This window comes from Delphinapterus leucas, chromosome 3 (genome assembly GCF_059928025.1).
Source record: "Delphinapterus leucas isolate spDelLeu-1000000601 "Yukka" chromosome 3, BTC_Dleu_Yukka2, whole genome shotgun sequence".
In the NCBI taxonomy this organism is placed as follows: domain Eukaryota; kingdom Metazoa; phylum Chordata; class Mammalia; order Artiodactyla; family Monodontidae; genus Delphinapterus; species Delphinapterus leucas.
In genome coordinates, this window is record NC_143131.1 from 163,006,173 (window position 1) to 163,025,956 (window position 19,784).

The window sequence follows — 19,784 nt, forward strand, 5'->3', positions numbered from 1 at the left end:
GAGAGCAAACACTCTGAGAGTATAAATTACTCTTGCTATGTGCTGACTCTGAATGAACAATATTTCATGTGCAGTGACATGGTCTAAGCTATAGACTTGGAATTGAATGGCATCTGTTTCAATTGTTTTGTTCTCTCAAGAGCAACTAGATAGAAAAAAGTGGTCAATTTGACCCTTGTGGGAGCGTGTTGCAAATCTAAACCTGTGTCCCTCATACCATAAATGAAATACATTTGTAAATTTGTAAGTGTTTTCCTTCTGTTCATTGATGCTTGAGTATAATCTCAAACTTTGGGAGCAACATTTTATACATAAGTACTTGGTTTTCTTCCTTTCTTCTTTCTCTTTCTCCTCTCTCTCTCTCTCTCTCTCTCTCTCTCTTTCTCCATCTTATGTAATTGGATAGAACTGGGCACCTAGGATGATGTGGTGTTAACTATAGTGGGATTAAAAAAAAAAAAAACAACTCTAACTTACCCTTTTAAAAACTTCATAAATACAGGTGTCAGTGCCATTTGGAATAGTCTCTATAACAATTTCTGTCTCCACATTTACTGTGTTTCAGCAAATTTACCTAACAGATGGTGAGTGGGCAATTTTTAAAGGGGCATTTTTTAAAAGAGCGGAGAGGGAAGGAATAGAGACAGGCACATACTATATTTGAAGTTACCTCCACGTGTATTTTATGTATGTATACCCATACAATTAAGAAGTCTTTGGATGTTTTATCTTCAAGAATAATTCAGATACTGGATTACTTGAATATCATCAACATTTAGGGTTTAACAGATTTGTTACATATAGACGTTGTATCATGGATTTAAAAGACCATAGCCAGCGGGCAGCGGCGGGCGGAGCGACCGAGGGGCGTCGCGGGCTGGGCGGCGGGTGCGGGGTCCGTGCTTCCTCGCGGTGGATGGCTGGGGTTCGCCAGAGACGCCTGGTTGCTCCGCGTTGCCAGGTTACCGAGCGCGTGCCCCGCGCCCGCTCTTCCGCCCGGGCCGCCCTCGGCGCCGCCTGAGCCGCGGTGCGGGCTGCGCGGGGCGCCGGTTCCGCGGAAGCCTGGGTCGGGCGCTGCGTGCGGGACTCTCGTCGCTCGTGGACGGGGCGCGAGCGCGCGGGGTACGTAGGGCGCGGACCTGGGCCTCCCCGGCGCTCCGGCTCCGCTCAGGGCGCCCGCTCAGGGGCCTCCGGCGCGAGGCCCCCTTTGTGGTCAAGATGGCGGCGCCCAGGCGGGCCGCGCCGAGGTGAGCTGGAGCCGGGCCCGGAGAGGGGCGAGTCGGCCACGCCCAGGACTTGGACCCCGGGCTGGTCTCCCGTCTCCCGGGGAGCGGCGGGTGAGTGGGCGCGGCGGCGCGTAGGTCCCTCTCGTGGGGTGGTCAGCTCTCCGTGCGTCCGCAGACTTCTGTCGTCTGATAGTCAGATCTGGGGTGGCCCAGGTTGGAGGCGAGGGTGCTTGATTGGGGAAACCTGAGGGGTTTAAGGACTCTATTGGGATCCTTTCAGACCCCAGCAAGAAGCTGAGCAAGTTTCCTCCTGACTCTCTTCCCGGCTAAGTTTTCTCCCTTCTCTGAAGGCGCCAGCTTTTCTGAATCACCTTGTTACCCGGGGGGATACAGTTGGTGGTTCTGACCGTGGAACGTAGGACCCGGCGCGGGGAAGCCTGAGCTGGTTCTAGTTACTTTGTTTGCAAAGCACGTGTCTTGTCTTTGGAATCTTTGCGTTTGTAACCAACGTTGGGAAGAGCCAGCGTTTTCTCTTCCAAAACACTGCGAGGGGTAACTTTATACGTAAGAAACAAGTGGGCGTTCACATCCATCTCTTTTCCAACCACTGAGTTTTGGTTGTGTTTCCTTTCTTTAAGTTTTCGTTCTGAAGTGATAACAACAACAACAACAAAAGACCATAGCCAATTACACAAAGTATACTCTAGTCTCAGTCCTGCCATTAATTAGCTTAAGTCATTTAATTTTTCTAGGCCTCATTTTTCTCATGTGATGTTTTTTCTTTGAAAAAGTATAGTTTCTAGAAGTCTCTAATCTCTGTGTCATAGTTCAGCTTGGAGAAAACCTGTTCTTATCCAAACTCCATGACATTGTATTTCCAGCTCCAACTTTGGACTTTGAGTGAGTTGGGGGCAACTTTTTAAGGATATTTTCACACAGCTCTTTTAGTCAATATCAGTCTAGCTGACTTGTCATATTCAGACTTTCTCCCATATTCTTTTACCAGTGTGTTCCTTAGTCATATATATAAAGACTGTTGTGGGAAAAATGATCTTCTGGGTCAGCTTACTGCATGGTCATCGACACAGGGCAGGGAGTAAGATTCTGTGGATTTTACAGAAGCAGATACAGGTTTCATTATTCATGTCCTCTCCCCTTTCATCTTACAAAAACAGCAGGCTTTTCTTGGAGAACTGCCAGATAATGCCATCCTGCCTCCTCACGGGCCCCGGGGATGAGTCGCCCAGGGACTGAACTCCAGTAAAGCAGGTGATTGGCTCATGGGTAGGCATCTGACCTCGGCTAAGTCTATCAGACTCCTCCCCAGGACTTTTCTCTCAGAGCAAAATGGAAGAATTGTCTTTTCTCTCTGGAATTTCTAAGCTGGGGAGATATGACTCTGGGACTCCCAGTGACCATCCAGCACCAGAAGAGACTTTCTGTAAAACAAAGTCTTGCAGAGGTAAGCAGGGCTGAGCGACTGAGAGAGAGCTGGAACCCTGCTGATACTCTGGAACTTCCAGATCCAACTGTATTTGAATATGGCTGCATCCCTGAATTTCTAGTACTTGTTTGTTGAGGTTGTTGTTGTTGTTTGGTTTTTGTTTTTAAATTTCCTTTGACTATTTTGAATTTGTTTTCAGCCATGTGCATTTGAAAGCATCATAGCTAAAAGAGCTAATTTCCTACATTAATGTCAGGTTTGCTGACTGGCATTCCTTAAGTGAAAAATCATATCCGCTATTTTCTTTAAATAAAATCCTTCTAGCTCAGGTTTGAGATATTCAAAACTCTGCCTCCTACCCCCCTCTTTTCCAACATTTACTATATCACCTTGAAGCATTTGTGACCACATCTTTCCCATCTAGACGCAGTTGAGAGAGAGAGCAAAGACTTCTGATATAAACTGCAACCTATACGCCTCCTACCTGGAAGCTTTAGAACATACTTGATTCTTGTCATTAAAGCAAATCTTTTGTTGTTGTCTCCGGGGCACAGAAGCATTTTCATGGCATAATGGAGTACAAAGTACATTAAGCCTAACTCTACTTCTCACCCTCTTTTACTTTAAATAGGCAGAAAAGAACAATCTCAAACACATTTTCCCAACAAATAAAATACATATACGATTATGTTTAGAAGACATTTATGCAACATATAGTTAGACTGATTAATTAATGGACCTTTCGCCAATTGGCACAGTAAATATATATGTTCAATGTGCTTAATTAAAAAGAAGACAATAACATATTTTTACAGGTTAATTATCTGAGCAGAGTATTGTGCCAGCACACTTCATACTACAGTATTTCATGTTTGACAAGTAACCTTCTTTCAATTATATTTACTGCTAAATGTTTCCTGGATCAAGCTATTAAATTATAAGGTCAAAAGTAAAATGATATGAAATTACAATGATAAAGGGACACATATCCCACTTTATGAGAATAGAAGTTGTAATTTCTTTTCAATACTACTAGTAGTGACCACAGTACTAATTTGAGCCCTTACTATGAGCCACTGTGCCCATATACATTTAGTTCTTACAGTAGTTCTGCAAAGGGCATATAATAATCCACACTGTAACGCTGAAGAAAGTGATTCTCATAGCTGAAAGTCACATAGCTGGTGAGTGGCAAAGTCTAGATTCAAACTTAGAGTCCTCTGACAATGCCCAGGTTGTTGACCACTATGTACACTGCTCAATTGTTGCACCAATAAAGAAGTGCTTGAAATAATTATAGATTTGCCTACCCTGAAACCGCAGTGATTTAAAGACATCAAAGTTGCCAGTTGCTTAAGCACATCTACTTACAGTAAGAAATTACATTTTATTTCATTTCTAAAACAAGATTAATTCTGCAGGCCCATCGAAACTTGAGCACACAAATCCTACCTCCAAATGAAAGATGCTTGTTTTCCATTATTCAACAGATGGCCCTGTACAGAGGCAATAAATATATAGTAGAATTTTCATTCAAATAAATGAGAAGAGAGGTTTCTTCTTGTCCTGATTCAGTGCCCATCATTATGGATTATGATGGCTCTTCCCAAACTTTACTTCATTCACTCCACTCTTTCTACAAAACTCCAGTAATGGAATCCGTCATTCAGATATATGTGCAAAGCGAAAGGACTGTATTAATACAGTTGCTGAAAGTCAAGTTGATAGAGCACAGGAAATACATCCTAATAAATGCAACATTAATGTTTGTGTGGGCCTTGGAGTGAGGGGTAGAAGAATTTTCAGTTTAATGGAATATTTTGCCTCTTGCTATGAAAGTGTGGCTTAATAGTCTTGTAATTGGTCATTTACAGAATCCTCCATCTCTGGGTTTCATGCTTTCTTTACTCTGCAGCTGTTGATTCCTTCTCTTGTTCTGGATGGAAGATAGCAACGAAGCCACTTCAAAGGGCTCAGCCTGCCTTTTTGTGTTATTGTTTAGATGAAGATATTTCCATTTATTAAAGCACACTATTTAAACATTTTTATCATGTTTCAAACTTGACTGTGTTCTGAAGGTATGAGCACAGGCAGACATAATGGGGGATGTTTTCCAGGAGAGAACATACCCTTATCAAAAGAGTTATCAGAATTTTCATGTATGGATTGAGAATCAAATTCTGGAGTTAGACCTGAATTTAAATTCATACTCACAACTTATTACCAGTCTCATCTTGATCAAACGGTTACCACACTTCTCATCAATTTCCTTATCTTTGAAAGCGGAATAAGAGAAGTATGCCTGGTGGAGTTACACATAAAGCTCATCCGATAGAATATTCATAAGGATTTTGCACAAAATATACATGGAAATATTTTAGCACCGAGTTTAGCATGCAATTCATCTTCAATACATTTAAGAGCTATTGTTTTATTATTATTATGCTATCATTAAATATCACTATTACTTAAATGTCATTATTGCTAAAATTGCTGTAAAATTAGCGCAATAACCCATGATGAATTCCCCTCTTCTGTTTCCTTTGTTTAAATGGAAAATATATATATAAATCTAGACAGAGAACACTTTAGTGATCCTATTCAGTGGAGTGAGAATTTCCATGGCACTGATTAAAACAAATCCTGAATTTCATGGACTTAAGATAGCAGAGAGGGGCTTCCCTGGTGGCGCAGTGGTTGAGAGTTCGTGACCCGATCCGGGAAGATCCCACATGCTGCGGAGCAGCTGGGCCTGTGAGCCATGGCTGCTGAGCCTGCGCGTCCGGAGCCTGTGCTCCGCAACGGGAGAAGCTGCAACAGTGAGAGGCCCGCGTACCGCAAAGAAGAAAAAAAAGATAGCAGAGAGGCTAAGAGATTTGAAGTTAGACATCCCCAAGTGTGAATTCTACTGTGACCCTCTTCTAGCTCTGGAACCTTGAGGAAGTTTCTTAAACTTTCTGAGCTTTACTACTGGTTTCCTCATCTGTATCTTTCTCAGGACTATTTATCAAGCATCTTCCTGTTCTCTATGCTTGGACGTATCAATGAATAGGTTAGACAAGAGCCTTTGCCTGCGTGCTCCTTCTTGCATGCTTTCTCCCTCCTTACACTCTCGTGTGGAAACGGATGTTATAAATAAATTCTATGCTTTGTCACAGGTTGATGGGCACTACGGGATAAGGAAAAGGATGTGAAGCTCACTGAAGAGGCTTGGGTTGGGAGTGCTGGAGGAGTGTACAGGTAGGTTCTGATTTTAGATAGGGTAGTCAGGGTGGATTTTATAAGTTGACATTTGAGCAAAGACTTGAAGTGAGGGAGTTGTCAGAATGTATGATGGGGAGACCACTCCCTGGGAGCAAGAATAACCAGTCCCAAAACTCTAAGGCAGAAATATGCCGGGCAGCTTGGAGGAATATCAAGGAGGCCACCCTGGCTGACTTAGTCAGTGGGGAGGAAGAGACAGCAGGAGGGCTGGAGGTCGGATATGTGATGGGATGGATTGGGTAAGTCCTGGGAGGCCATCACATGCATTGTGTCTTTTACTCTAAATGTAGGCAGCCAGGGGCAGGATTTTAGCCGAGGTGTGGCATGAACTGTCTCTTGTTTGAAAAGCATAACTCTATCTGTGGTCTTGAGGATGTGGGGAGAGAGTGGAGTCAGGGAGAATCTCGGGAGGCGACTACAGGATCCTCGAGGTCTATGTTGGTGGCCTGCACCAGGCTGCTAGCGGCTGGTAGTTCTCAGAAGTGGCACATTGGGAAGGTTGTGACAGCACTTTGTGGTAGATTGAATGCAAGAATGGAAAGGAAGAGGGGGTCAAGGGTGAATTCGAGATTTAGGGCCTGGGGAACTGGAAAGGTGTGGTTACTGTCACCTAAGATGGAAAAAGTTTGGGGTAGAGCGTGTTTGGTGGATTAAAGACCAGTTTTGGAGGTGTAAGATTTGAGATGTTTTCGTGACGTCCAAGCAGAGATGCTGCGTACACAGTTGGATACACAAGTCTGCAGTTCTGAAGAAAGGTCTAAACTAGAGATACACTTTAATACAATGGAGATATTAAGAATAATGACATGGAAGCGCTATTTTAAAGATAAAATGAAGTCATGCAGTTAGCACTCTGCTTTCTCAAAACATTTAGTAACTGTTAGCTAAAATAATTACCTGAAATGAAAAAACACCTATAGTTTGTTTTGTTGTTTGCAGTAAAAGTGAATAAAATGTCACAATTATTTTAATAGTATTTGTGACACAGTAGTTTTAGTTAAGACACCATGACTACAAACATTTACAATAAACCTTTCAGTCTCCTACTTTTCACTCTGATAGGGTACTTGGAACCATATTTTGTAAGGTTTAAGTTAGTTGTCATAGGGTACCTCTTTAATTAGAAGTAATTCTGAACTGTCTAGTTCCATGCAGTTTTATATACATATATGTATAATTATTATTTTATGATTTATCAAACTCAGTTGAAAATTTGCATCACTGATATACATTAGAATTTAAGCATTTACCCCGGTATTCAAGGAAAAAAAGGTACTTGTCTTGTCATTTCCATAGGGGTACTTACTTTCACATCTTCCCTTCACTCTGCAATTGAAAACATGGCAGGGGAAATACTATCTTACTGGTCTTTGAGTTCCCCTTAGCTATCTGCAAGTCCTTAAACAGCCTTTGTGGCTTAACCAAAATTCTCTTCCATCTTCATTGCGCTAACAGATATTGGTCTAAGCATGTACTTATACTAAAAAATGCATGACCACGTTGTCTCTACACATCTATAATTTTATGTTAACACTATCATTATGTAAGCTATACTTTAGTTGTAATTATAACAGATTTTATGTCAACACACATCCATTTCTAGTGTTCATCTGGTGTTCAAGGGGAGAGCAGCATGTCATAAATTTTATCAAAATATAACATCTGAAGAATAGAACAGAGGGTAATTGTGTAATTCTGTATTTACTCTAATTAAGTTCAGTGGAGTTGGCATAATAGAATTAAGATGAAAAAAAAAGACATTGAGGTACCATGGCTCCCTCTCCTAACACACCCTTTTCGTATCCGAGAGCAGAGACTCAGCACCTTTCTGTACAGAAATGGAGACAGGAAGAGGCCAGAGGATGAATGACAGGCACGAATGAGGTGGAACTTTGAAGAGCAACATGGAAATGAAATACTTCTTTTGTATTTGGTAGGTGGGGAAAATGTACCAGCGTGTATGCCTACTGGGACCACGTTTCCCAGAACAGTTAAGCCCAGTGTCAACTATGCTGTCCCATCTTCCTCGTAAGTAGGAACATGCTGTTACTTGAATCTTTGCTTCCTGTTTCTTGATAGCTGGTTGAGAAGATTATCACAGGAACTGCATCTTGTTAGCAAACACAGTGTTTTGAAATGATTGACACTCACTGAAGAGTGGCAACTCCAAGCTTGCTCTCTCTTGATTTTGGACTGTTTAGGTCTGGAGTGCAGGAGTGGGTTATGGGGAAAGACCATTGGAATTCTTATGTCTTCAGCATAATGGTTATAACATAATGGTTAGGAGTGTAGGTGCTGGTTCAAATCTCTGCTTTCCACTTGCTAACCATATGAGCTTGGGCAATTTACCTGATTACCTGAACCTCAATACTCCTGCCTATAAAATGATGTTAATAATATTTCATCCTCATAGACTTGTTTTCAATGTTAAAATGAAGTCACTTACACCAAGCACTTAATACAATGCCTAGAGCATAGTAAAGTCTATTACTATTACTATTACTACTACTACTACTATTATTATTATTACTGTCACGATGCCAGGTGCTATTTTTCCTATGCCTTATTCCATTATCTTCTGCCCTGTCCCCCCATTTCTGTCTTGTTTCTGTACAGGGGTAGGTTTGTCACAGAGCATTTTCTTTCCCTAGTGTCTGACTCTTAGTCATCAAGGTGACTGGTCCACGACCCGGCATTCATTGCTGCTCGTTGAAGCAGCCCATTTTGAGAAGGGGAGTTGGATATTGATGCCAAGTTGGGTCAAGGAGAGAGAATTTTCTCTCTTCTGCACTCAGAGAGCTAAGTGAAATATTCAGGCCTCAGAAGGAGAATCAGGCAAAGGGCAACATGCTTAATTTCATACCTTAGTGATTAAGAACAAGTCAGACAGGCTGGATTTGAACTCATTTCCGTCATGTACTGACAATGGGATCTTAGGTGCTTTTGTAACCCCTCTGAGGCTCAGTCAACATCTGAAAGAGACGAATAACATTATCAGGACCTAGCATATAGCCTCGTTGTAGTAAGTGAGTAAATCCTTTTAAAACGTTCAGCACGTTGTTTGGCATATAAACACGTAATAAAATTAGCTTCTTTGACTACTACCGCTGCTAATATTATTAAGTAGCTGAGCAGATCCGAGGCCCATTTTTTTCTTAGATTGCGCATAATCATTTGGACAACCAGCTCCCATTGATCAACCGTTGCTTATATATAAACCCCCATGAACCCAAAGGTGCTTTAACTCTCTCCCAGTCAGAGCCTGTTCTGGGGGCAGAAGCAACACCGGCACTACCCCCGTCATCTTTGCCTTTATTGTCACTACACTCGCCTGCCGTACTGAGCACTTTCTGTTTGCCAGGCACCAAATTTAGCCCTGCGTATGCACTATATCATGTAGTTCTCACACTCAGGTGGGAGACATTATCATCATCCCCAATTTTCAGATAAAGACGCCGAGGTGTTGGAAAGGTAAGAAAGTTGACCCACAGCAAGAGATGGAGCCGGAGTATTCAAACCCTTCTCTCTGACCTCAAGAACCCTTAAATATTAGCATACTACTACATCCTGGTAAGAAAATCTGCTTCCAGCCACTCTGGTGAGAGTAGAAATGATTCTCAGTCCCCACATTCCTCTATTGCCCATGTCACCCTAGCCTCAGGACTAGGGGGGAAAGGAAGTGACCTCTTCAAAGAGCAGCCAAAGGGAACCTACTCCCTTCTGCCTTTTCGTAATCAACTAACCAATATTTTATTTCCTTCTTAAGAGTCCCCACATGTTCCTTTTGGTACTTAGCTTGGCCTTTTAGAATTCTGACATTCTGTACATGACTCATCCACTGTATTTCATGTTAATTTATTGAGGTCAAGTATAGGGTCTTACTCATCCTGAAGTCCAGTTATCCCCTGTCACATCTAACTCTGTTCTTTTCTTCTTGTAGGACATCTGCAGGTATTTATTTGAATTTTGTTGAATTGTTCTCATCAATAGTACATTAAAAGTTATACAGAAAGTGCTTTCTTATAAGGAAAACCATCTAAATAGATTTCTAGCTCTTTACTTTTTATAGCACTATTGTAGAATTATAGATCTCCAGGTAATATTTTTTAGATTGAGTTCTTCATATCATCTTATTTTTACATATAATGATAAATCTGAATTTTCTCTTTCAAAGCTTCAAGACTTCACTGGCTTGTAACTTAGCTTGTTGATTATGTGTTGTTGACTTTTCCATTTACAATGATATTTGATCCTGGTAAGGATGGGGCTGGGTGGGAAGGTACATCTTAGGGCCATAAATTGGTTTTGTAGAGAACTAACATAAAGATCTAAAGTCTCATCATATTTCTGCAGAACTCATGAATCATTTTATTATAATTGCACTCATTCAGGGAGTATAAAACCATTTTCAAATTGTTATTCCTAATTTGTTCATCTTCTCTTCCTTAGTCTTAGTGAGAAGAGAGCAGGCTGAATGGAAGAAAGTCATTATGACCACTGGGGCCACTAAGGTAGGCATCAGTCCCAGAGTTTTGTTTTCATCTCTCTGCTATTAATTTTGGCTAATGTCTTGAGTGCTTACTTGGTGCAAATTACTTAGCCGACCATGGCATGGCAAATGGATTGTGTCATTTCATCCCCTGATAGTCATACAATTAATGTATGTATTATTATGATATCCCATAATGCATACATGGAACAGAGCCCCAGAAGTGGTTATTTGCTCACAAATATATGGTAGATGTGGAATTTGGACTCAGGTGTGATAGACTCCTAAATCACTTCTAGTGATTTTTATCACTAAATTAAAGTTGTATACCTCTGGAGAGTAGATAGTTTCTAAAATTTCCTCAGCTCTAACGTTTTATAATTAATTTTTTGTCTGATGGCAAGCTTAACAGTTAAGATGGGTAGGAAGGAATGCCAGCCTGTTGAATGGAATTTCCCTGAAATAAGCCTGTTTTATGACACCAGTTCACTCATTCATTCACTCAGCATGTATTGAATGTTTGCTCTGTGCAAAGGCATTTTAGGCATCACAGTGGAGTGAGCGCCCCTTCCATAGACTCTCCTGCAGCACTCAGAGAAGTATTGGACTGGTTTGCCTGTTATGGAATGGGGCTTGCTGATAGAAGCCTGGTTTGTCCTCCACTGATAAAACTAAGACATATGAGTTTATAGGCATCTTGAAGCCATGGGATAGTAACACACATGAATCTTACCATTTTTGCCTGGGATTAATGATGTAAAGGCTTTGGATTTGGGTATGGAAAATGGGTGCAATTATGGGCGTGTTGGTTCTACATATATATGGATATCACGTGTCATCAGCCTGCAGCTACCTGCCATTCCTCACTACTCCTTCTTTTCACAAACCAAACAAGTACCTTCTTATCTGTCCTGTGGATAAGCTCTTGACAGTGGCACTAGGGCCTCCCTGAATAAGTACATCATTGGCTAAACCAGTGGTTTCTCAGATATGCTCATTGAACAACCCTTAAGGTGGATTGACATTCCACTGCCTAGAATAGAATATGGTGTTCTTTAGAAATCGGGAGGAAGAAATAGGCCACCAGATGTACTTTGTTTAATTTAAATTGTTTATATATATATATGAACAATTGTTATATATGTGTATGTATACTTGTTCATATATATGAATGATTTAAAATTGATATATATATATATACACACACATATATATATATGTATATTTAAATTTTGGCTTCTGTTAGCAAGTAGTAAATTAAATTATTAGCAGATCCATACTGCAGGGAAATAACCAATCAAATTTCATTCAATAGCTTGCTTTTTTGTAGATTTATGGTTGTGATTTTATATCTGCAGGTATGTTTGCTGAAGAAAATATTTCTACCACTTTACACAAAATTAAGTTCATTTAATACCAATGCGGCATGTCTCAAATGTCTTAATACAGTTTTAATCTTTAATTGCATCAGAAGTATGAAATTAGAAACATACCCCAAAATCATTTGAAGATATAATTACTTTCATTTCCCTTAAACTTTTGAGACTTTTGAAAAATAAGTATTTAGTTGTACTTATCTGTTTCTGTCTCTCTAAAGATAGCAAACACTGAAACACAATTCTTTCTAAAAGTCAATATTAAAAATATATTGTCCAAGATGACCAAAACTAAGGAAGTGGCAAAGAAATTCAAAAATTTAAACTTTCAAAGGGTGCTTTTTTTGTGAATGTGTAGTACTTGTTCTTCTGAAGGAATTAATCTTTTTAAAAATTGAATTAACTTATTTTTTATTGAAGTATACTTGGTTTACAGCATTGTGTTAATTACTGCTGTACAGCAAAGTGACTCTGTTATACATATGTATATACATTCTTTTTCATATTCTTTTCCATTATGGTTTATCACAGGATATTGAATATAGTTCCCTGTGCTATATAGTAGGACCTTGTTGTTTAGCCAATCTATATATACCAGTTTGCATCTGCTAATCCCAAACTCCCAGTTCATCCCTCTCCCACCTGCTTCCCCCTTGGCAGCCACCCGTCTATTCTCTATGTCTCTGATTCTCTTTCTGTTTCATAGATAGGTTCATTTGTGTCATATTTTAGATTCCACATATAAGTGGTATCATGGTATTTGTCTTTCTTTCTGACTTACTTTGCTTAGTATGATAATCTCTAGTTGCATCCATGTTGCTGCTGCAAATGGCATTATTTCATTCTTTTTTTATGGCTGAGTAGTATTTCATTGTATATATGTACCACATCATCTTTATCCATTCATCTGTTGATGGACATTTAGGTTGTTTCCATGTCTTGGCTATTGTGAATATTGCTGCTGTGAAGATCAGGGTAAATGTGCCTTTTTGAATTATAGTTTGGTCTGGATATACGCCCAGGAGTGGGATTGCTGGATCATATGGTAGGTCTATTTTTAGTTTTCTGAGGAACCTCCATACTGTTTTCCACAGTGGCTGCACCAACTTACATTCCCACCAACAGTGTTGTAGGAGGGTTCCCTTTTCTCCACACCCTCTCCAGCATATGTTATTTGTAGACTTTTTAATGATGGCCATTCTGACTGGTGTGAGGTGGTACCTCATGGTAGTTTTGATTTGCATTTCTTTAATAATTGGCAGTGTTGAGCATCTTTTCATGTGCCTATTGGCCATCTGTATTTCTTCTTTGGAGAAATGTCTCTTTAAGTCTTCTGCCTATTTTTTTGATTGGGTTGTTTGCTTTTATTATCATCAAGTTGTATGAGCTGTTTGTATATTTTGGAAATTAAGCCCTTGCTGGTCGCAATCATTTGCAAATATTTTCTCCCATTCTGTAGGTTGTCTTTTCATTTTGTTTATGGTTTCCTTTGCTGTGCAAAAGCTTGTAAGTTTGATTCGGTCCCCTTTGTTTATTTTCATTTTGATTTCTATTGTCTTGGGAGACTGACCTAAGAAAACATTGGTATGATTTATGTCAGAGAATATTTTGCCTGTGTTCTCTTCTAGAAGTTTTATGGTGTCAGGTCTTATGTTTAAGTCTTTAAGACATTTTGAGTTTATTTTCGTGTATGGTGAAAGGATGTGTTCTAACTTCACTGGTTTATATAAGGCTGTCCAACTTTACCAACACCACTTGCGGAAGAGACTGTCTCTTTCCCATTATATATTCTTGCCTCCTTTGTCAAAGATTAATTGTCAAAGATTAACTGAGGTGTGTGGGTTTATTTCTGGGCTCTGTATTCTGTTCCATTGATCCATATGTCTGTTTTTGTGCCAATACCATGCTGTTTTGATTACTGTGACTTTGGAGTACTGTCTGAGTCTGGGGTGGCTATGCCTCCAACCTTGTTCTTTTTCTTCAGGATTGCTTTGGCAATTCTGGGTCTTTTATGGTTCTGTATGAATTTTAGGATTATTTGTTCTAATTGTGTGAAAAATGTCATGGGTAATTTGATAGGGATCGCATTAAATCTGTAGATTGCTTTGGGTAGTATGAGCATTTTAACAATATTAATTCCTCCAACCCAAGAACATGAGATGTCTTTCCATTTGTTTGAATCATCTTCACTTTCCTTTATTAATGTCTTACAGTTCTCAGCGTATAAGTCTTTTGCCTTCTTGGTGAGGTTTATTCCTAAGTATTTTATTTTTGGGGTTGTGATTTTAAAAGGCATTGTTTTTTTACATTCCCTTTCCGATATTTCATTGTTGGTATAAAGAAATGCAACCAATTTCTGTATGTTAATCTTGTATTCTGCTACCTTGCTGAATTCGTTTATCAGTTGTAGTAGTTTTCATGTAGAGTCTTTAGGGTTTTCTATATATAGAATCATATCATCTGCATCTAATGACAATTTTACCTCTTCCTGAAGGAATTAATCTTGAAGTTCTACTAAGACTTTTGGGATACCTGTTTTAATGAGCCACTACTTCCTGCCTGAGATTACACTATGCACCAGAGATTCTAGAATTAGCATAATAAAATTAATAATGCAAACAACAACAACAGATCTTCACAAACCTTCCTTGCAAGGAAGTAGAGTCCACTGGAAAAACAGACAAGTGAAACACACATTCAAAATGGCAGTGATTCTCAAACATTTATGTGCTGAAAAATCATGACAAGCATGATAACCAGAGCAATTACTAGACCCCTTCTCCAGCTGGTCAGGTGTAAGGTCCTGTATCTCTATTTTTGGTGAATGCCTCCAGGAGAGTCTGAGACAGATGTTCTCAGTTGTCGTCAACCTTTAGTGTGCATCAGATTTGCCTGAGAATATTGTTAAAACACAGATTGCTGGGCTCCAGTGCCAGAGTTCTAACCAGTTCCCAGGTGTGGCTGATATTGCTGGCCCAGGGACCACATTTTGAGAACCACCTTTCAAAACTCTGCAGTGTGCGGTTGTGTGTGTTGTGAATGAGACGGGCCCAGAGAACCAAAGGAGGGCAAAGGGACTCTGCCCTAAATTAGCCAAAGGTAACAATAGCAGCTAGAATTGATTGACCCAAGAAAAAATTATAAGAACTTTACCTGCATTTGCTCATTTAATCCTTTCAGTAAGGTACATAGGTGCTACTTAGTGTTCCTCTTTTACAGGGGTGTCCAGAGAAGGTAACTACTTTGCCCACGTCCTAAACTGGTAAGTAACAGATTAAGAATTCAAGTCTAGGAAGTGTGATTCCAGAGCCCACACCTCTACCCTTTCTGCATGTAGAGAGTAGTAAAGGGTTGTCAGTGAAGCCTTCCTGGGGGCCGTGGCCTCTGAGTGTAGATAGAAGGATGAGTTGGACATAAAGATCATTATTTGTGTGTGGTGGGGGTAGGGGAGGAAGTATGAGGGCTTCCAGAAGAGCCTGCCCTCCCCATACATCTGCTATAAGCAAGTCTGATGATCAGGAGTCCGGAACATGAGTATGACTATGGGATACTGAGAAGGGTTCTAGAACCCTGAGGTTAGAGTTCTGGATCAGTTAGTAGGTAACAGAAAGTGAATGAGTGATTTACCTTACTTTCCACGGGTAGCAGGAAGTTTGGAGATAGTCCCTCTAGCGTTAGTCCAGCTGCTGAAGGGCATCACCAGGGGACTGGGTTGCTTCGCTCTTCCAGCTTCCACATCTCTAGCACGTCCACATAGCTTCAAAGTGACCCCAGAATCTCCAATAGTGTTCCAACAATTTGGGCAGGAAGAAAGAAAAGGAAAACAAAAAGAAATTAAGTAAGAAAAAAAAGGCAGTGTCTAACTCAGAGAGCAAATTTTTTACCACAGATGGTCAGCAGACTTGCACTTAGATCTCATCAGCTCGGATTTTAAACTGGCCACCTTAGCCTTAAGGATAATGGGGTCTCCTAAACCAGGGCTTTGATAGTAAGGAATAAGCAGGGAGTGGTACTGATTAGCAGTGCCTGCTGTCCCAAACAAATATTATCCCCAAACTTTTTTTTTATCCTATATTTTACTTTAAAGAACGGAGGGGAAACATGTATCTGTAAATAGCCTTTTAGAAAGGGTACAATTATATAGTTATACAACCCCCTGGAGGGCTCCTTTCTTCTAAAATCTCTTTAAAAACTGTTCAAGGTTAAGGACATTTTTATCTTAATTTAGTAACTTGCAGTCGATTATCTTGGAATGACATCCTCTCTCTGCAGATGTTCTGTCAGGCTTTAGAAAATTCTAGAAGTGGACAGAGAAGTGTTATGGTACATGTATTTGCAATATGCACGTCTTTGAAATGAAATCCATTTAGGGACCAAAAGGCATTTCACGTCTTTGCTATACATTTTCACATATTTGCCTTTCCAGAATTCCTTTGAGCAAATCTGTTAGATGTAACCCATCCGTTTCTCCCATCTGAATTCTTTATTACTAAACGTTCTTCAGTATGCTCTCACTCCCCTCTGTCAAAGGCGTTTCTCTGGGTCCTCACCCTTCTCATCTCATATGTGAATGCGTATCTTAAACTGAAGCAACAGTCTGCTATGACTTCTCCATAACTTGAAGAACCCGTCTTTGTGGGAAAAAAAGTAGACTTACTAACTTAAAAGGTAAAATGCGCACAATGTTTCTGAGAATTAAAAACTAAGATAAAAACATAAGCAATGGAAAAAACTTACAGTGGATCCTTTTCAAAGACTTTATTTTACAGAGAAGGCAACTGAGGTTTAAAGAAAAAATGCGTTAGTTAAACACTAAATAATAAACCTTAAACCTCAGTGGAGCAACACATGGACAGTTCATTTCTCACTCACTCAGGAGTGTAGTATGGACTTTGGTGGTCTGAGGGTCAGTTTTCTGCTCAGTTATTCAGGGACCCACCACCTTCATCAAGTGGCTCTACGTTTGTCCTAAAAAGGAAAGGAGAGAGGAAGCTGCAAGCTACAATTATCAACTCGTTATCCTTCAGACATAAACTCTTCAGGTCACCTCTGGTCACATTCTTTGGGATAGAACCATACCCAGATGCAAGCGGAGATGGAGACTGTTGTTCCTATCTTGATCCTAGTGATGCCTCTACAGGCTGGAGGAGCTAATTAAAGTGTAGTCAACAGCTCGTTGTTTCTGCCACAATGAGTGATTAGCCTAAGACTGTGGATTAATTATGTGTGCGTGTCACATATACATATAATACACACAAACATATATATGTGTGTGTATACATACATTTTTTAGCATGAGTTGACACAGGGGGCTTCTGCCGTATCAAAAGAGTACAAACTGCCTCTTGTTGCTTTTTCTTAATTGAAGTTGACTACTACTATCTATTTCCCTTCATTTTGCTACCTCCCCCCCACCTTTCAGTATTATATGAAAATTCTGAAAGAAATAATTTCAAAGGTTCCAGTGCTTTTAAAGGTAATAGAATACTCAGACCTTAACAATTTTCCTGTGTGAAACTTTTGCCAGACTAAAACAGTTAACTTATGAAAAGTAAATTTAGATTGATACAAAAGAGAATATAAGCTGATTTTTTTTTTTTTTTACACAAATACCCTGAGCCAGGGTGGAAAATAAATGGAAAATGAATTTAGATCCTTTTGTTGTAAATTTAAATATTTTTAATTGTAAAAATAATACAGGCTCATTGCAGAAACTCCAAAATTGAAAGGATTTAAAGAAAAAAGGAAAAATAACTCAAAATCCCATTTCTGATAAATCATCTCTGTAACGTTTTTGAGGGTATCTTTTGAAACTTTTTTGTGACGGGGTGCATATAAATACAATGCAAGTATAAAATACCTTTAATTATTATATCCAACTACAAAACAGTTCTATAACATTTTTATTTAGTAATATAAGTATGATTACTCATCACCTAATAAAAATCTGCAGCATCATTTTTAATGGTTGAACAGCATTCTATTATTTATTTAACCAGTCCCTACTGTTCAACATTTAGATTATTCCTGTTCTGTTTTGCTAAACAATGAGACAAGCATCCTTGTTCATATGTCTTTGAGCATTTGTTTATTTCCTTAGAATGGACTTCTAGAACTTGAATGGCTGGTTGTCAGTTCTGGTACATACTGACATATTGTCTTCCAGAAAGGTTACCGTGCTTTTTATTTCTACCAAGAATTTAACATCCAGTGTGGTTTCTTACACACACTCATCAGTACCAGTATTATCAATATCAATACCAGTATTATCACGTTTTTTAAAACTTTGTCATTCTAGTCAGTAAAATATGACACCTGAATTATTTTATTTGTATTTCTTTGATTAATAATAGCAAAGTTGAACATATTTTCCTATCTTTATTGGCTGTTAATACTTTTTAGTTTGTGACTTTATGACATCCATTTTTCATCGATGTATAACAACCTTTTATATATCAATGTGTTTATTTTGTTGTAAATGCAAGTTTTTTCTCTTCATTTATTAATTTTTATTTTGTGTATGTTGAACTTCTTTAATACTGTCAAGTCTATTCAGAAACCCTTTAATGAACACAACAAATGTGGAAAATCAGTCATTCTCCTGCATTTTGTAATCAATGTATTTCCTTTTGGGCAGTATGGAAATGTAAGTTCTTATTTCATCTTATGGTTGGAAAGAATCTATTCCCTCGGAAAGGGATTATAGTCTCCATGATGCAGTAATGGGAGATTTTATAGGGTAGGCAGGGTCTACAGAAGAAAAAACCCTAAATCACACTCCATTGGTGGTTGCCTTATTTATAAAAATGGCATTTGAGGTTGTGTGACTGCCATCAGGTAAGCAAAATTAATTTTTAGCATGAAGTACTCCTATCAGCAAGAACAGCCTAGGATAGGCTAGCGGTAAGAAGTGAGGGGTTATGGGATTGGGGCATAGCCTCTGTTTCCTCCAATGCAGCTGGAAATTTAAACTCTGGGGCTCCTGCTTGATCCAATCAGCCCAGCTAGTATGTGTTGCCAGGTAGGGTGAATAGACTCAGAAGTACAAGAGCTCATCCTTAGTCCCCTCTGGAAATGAGCAGAGAATACTGTGTCAAGCAGTGGTGATCAGTCCGTGGTCTGGAGACTTGGATCTCCTCACATAGTCCTTAAAGTCAGGGTGAGACAAAATGCCAATACAAATTATATTGATGACAGTATCAATGAGGTGACATTGAGTCCTTTGACCCAACGTGTGTCTGCAGTGTGCCATCCATTAGTAAATGGGCAAAGCCATTTGACAGATCTATCTGATACAATGAATGAATCTGACACTCATAGTTTGAAAAACGGAAACTGTATCCATTTGTCAAGAACAGTGGCTACTTGTTCTGCTTTATTCCCCCTGGTAGAACTAGGTAACATTGCAGGCAGTAAGACGTTCCAGCATTTCACCCTGGAGTAGCCCCAAAACTGAAGAAGCTGTCTTATCAGTAGTTAGCTCCTTGTCACCAAGAATATTAAAGTAGATTTGTATTATTAGCAAATTAAAGAGACTGTAGTGCCTACCACTACTGTATTCACTAAGGCACCCAAGTTATTCTAAAGAAATCCTAATAATACATTAGGACCGTTCTGAATATTTTTATTTGATTAGCCATAATCTTCTAGTTCTAACATCCATCACCATTTTGACCACTGAAACTTGGCCTTCTTTTCTTACAGCCTAGCCCTGTGGTCTTGGGCTAATCACTAACCTGCTTAGAGATACAATTTTCTTCTCTATGAAATAGAAACAATATTATATGCTTTGAAGGGCTGCAGGAAGATGAGCTGTAATGTTTATCAAGTGCCTAGTAAGTAGCCTGGCCCATAATAAATACTTGGCTAATTGTAGATGTTAGTTTCATTTTTAGTTTTATTTCCAAACATTGCTCTTTACTTTTGGAACTGTAAAATTTGTTTTGAGAGTGGAGGACTTGTTGTTTGGATTCCTCCAACACTCT

General features: G+C 39.4%; 1 pseudogene across 1 annotated transcript in view; it reads left to right on the forward strand.

The window, feature by feature from the left end:
• The first annotated feature begins 1,343 nt into the window (after positions 1 to 1,343).
• The window catches only part of LOC149749919 (UDP-N-acetylglucosamine--peptide N-acetylglucosaminyltransferase 110 kDa subunit-like), a 47,072-nt pseudogene continuing 28,631 nt past the window's right edge, over positions 1,344 to 19,784 (forward strand). The window contains exons 1-3 of the transcript XR_016392873.1: positions 1,344 to 5,910; positions 7,872 to 7,962; positions 10,384 to 10,445. The product of XR_016392873.1 is annotated as a UDP-N-acetylglucosamine--peptide N-acetylglucosaminyltransferase 110 kDa subunit-like (transcript). The remainder of the gene's footprint in view (positions 5,911 to 7,871; positions 7,963 to 10,383; positions 10,446 to 19,784) is intronic.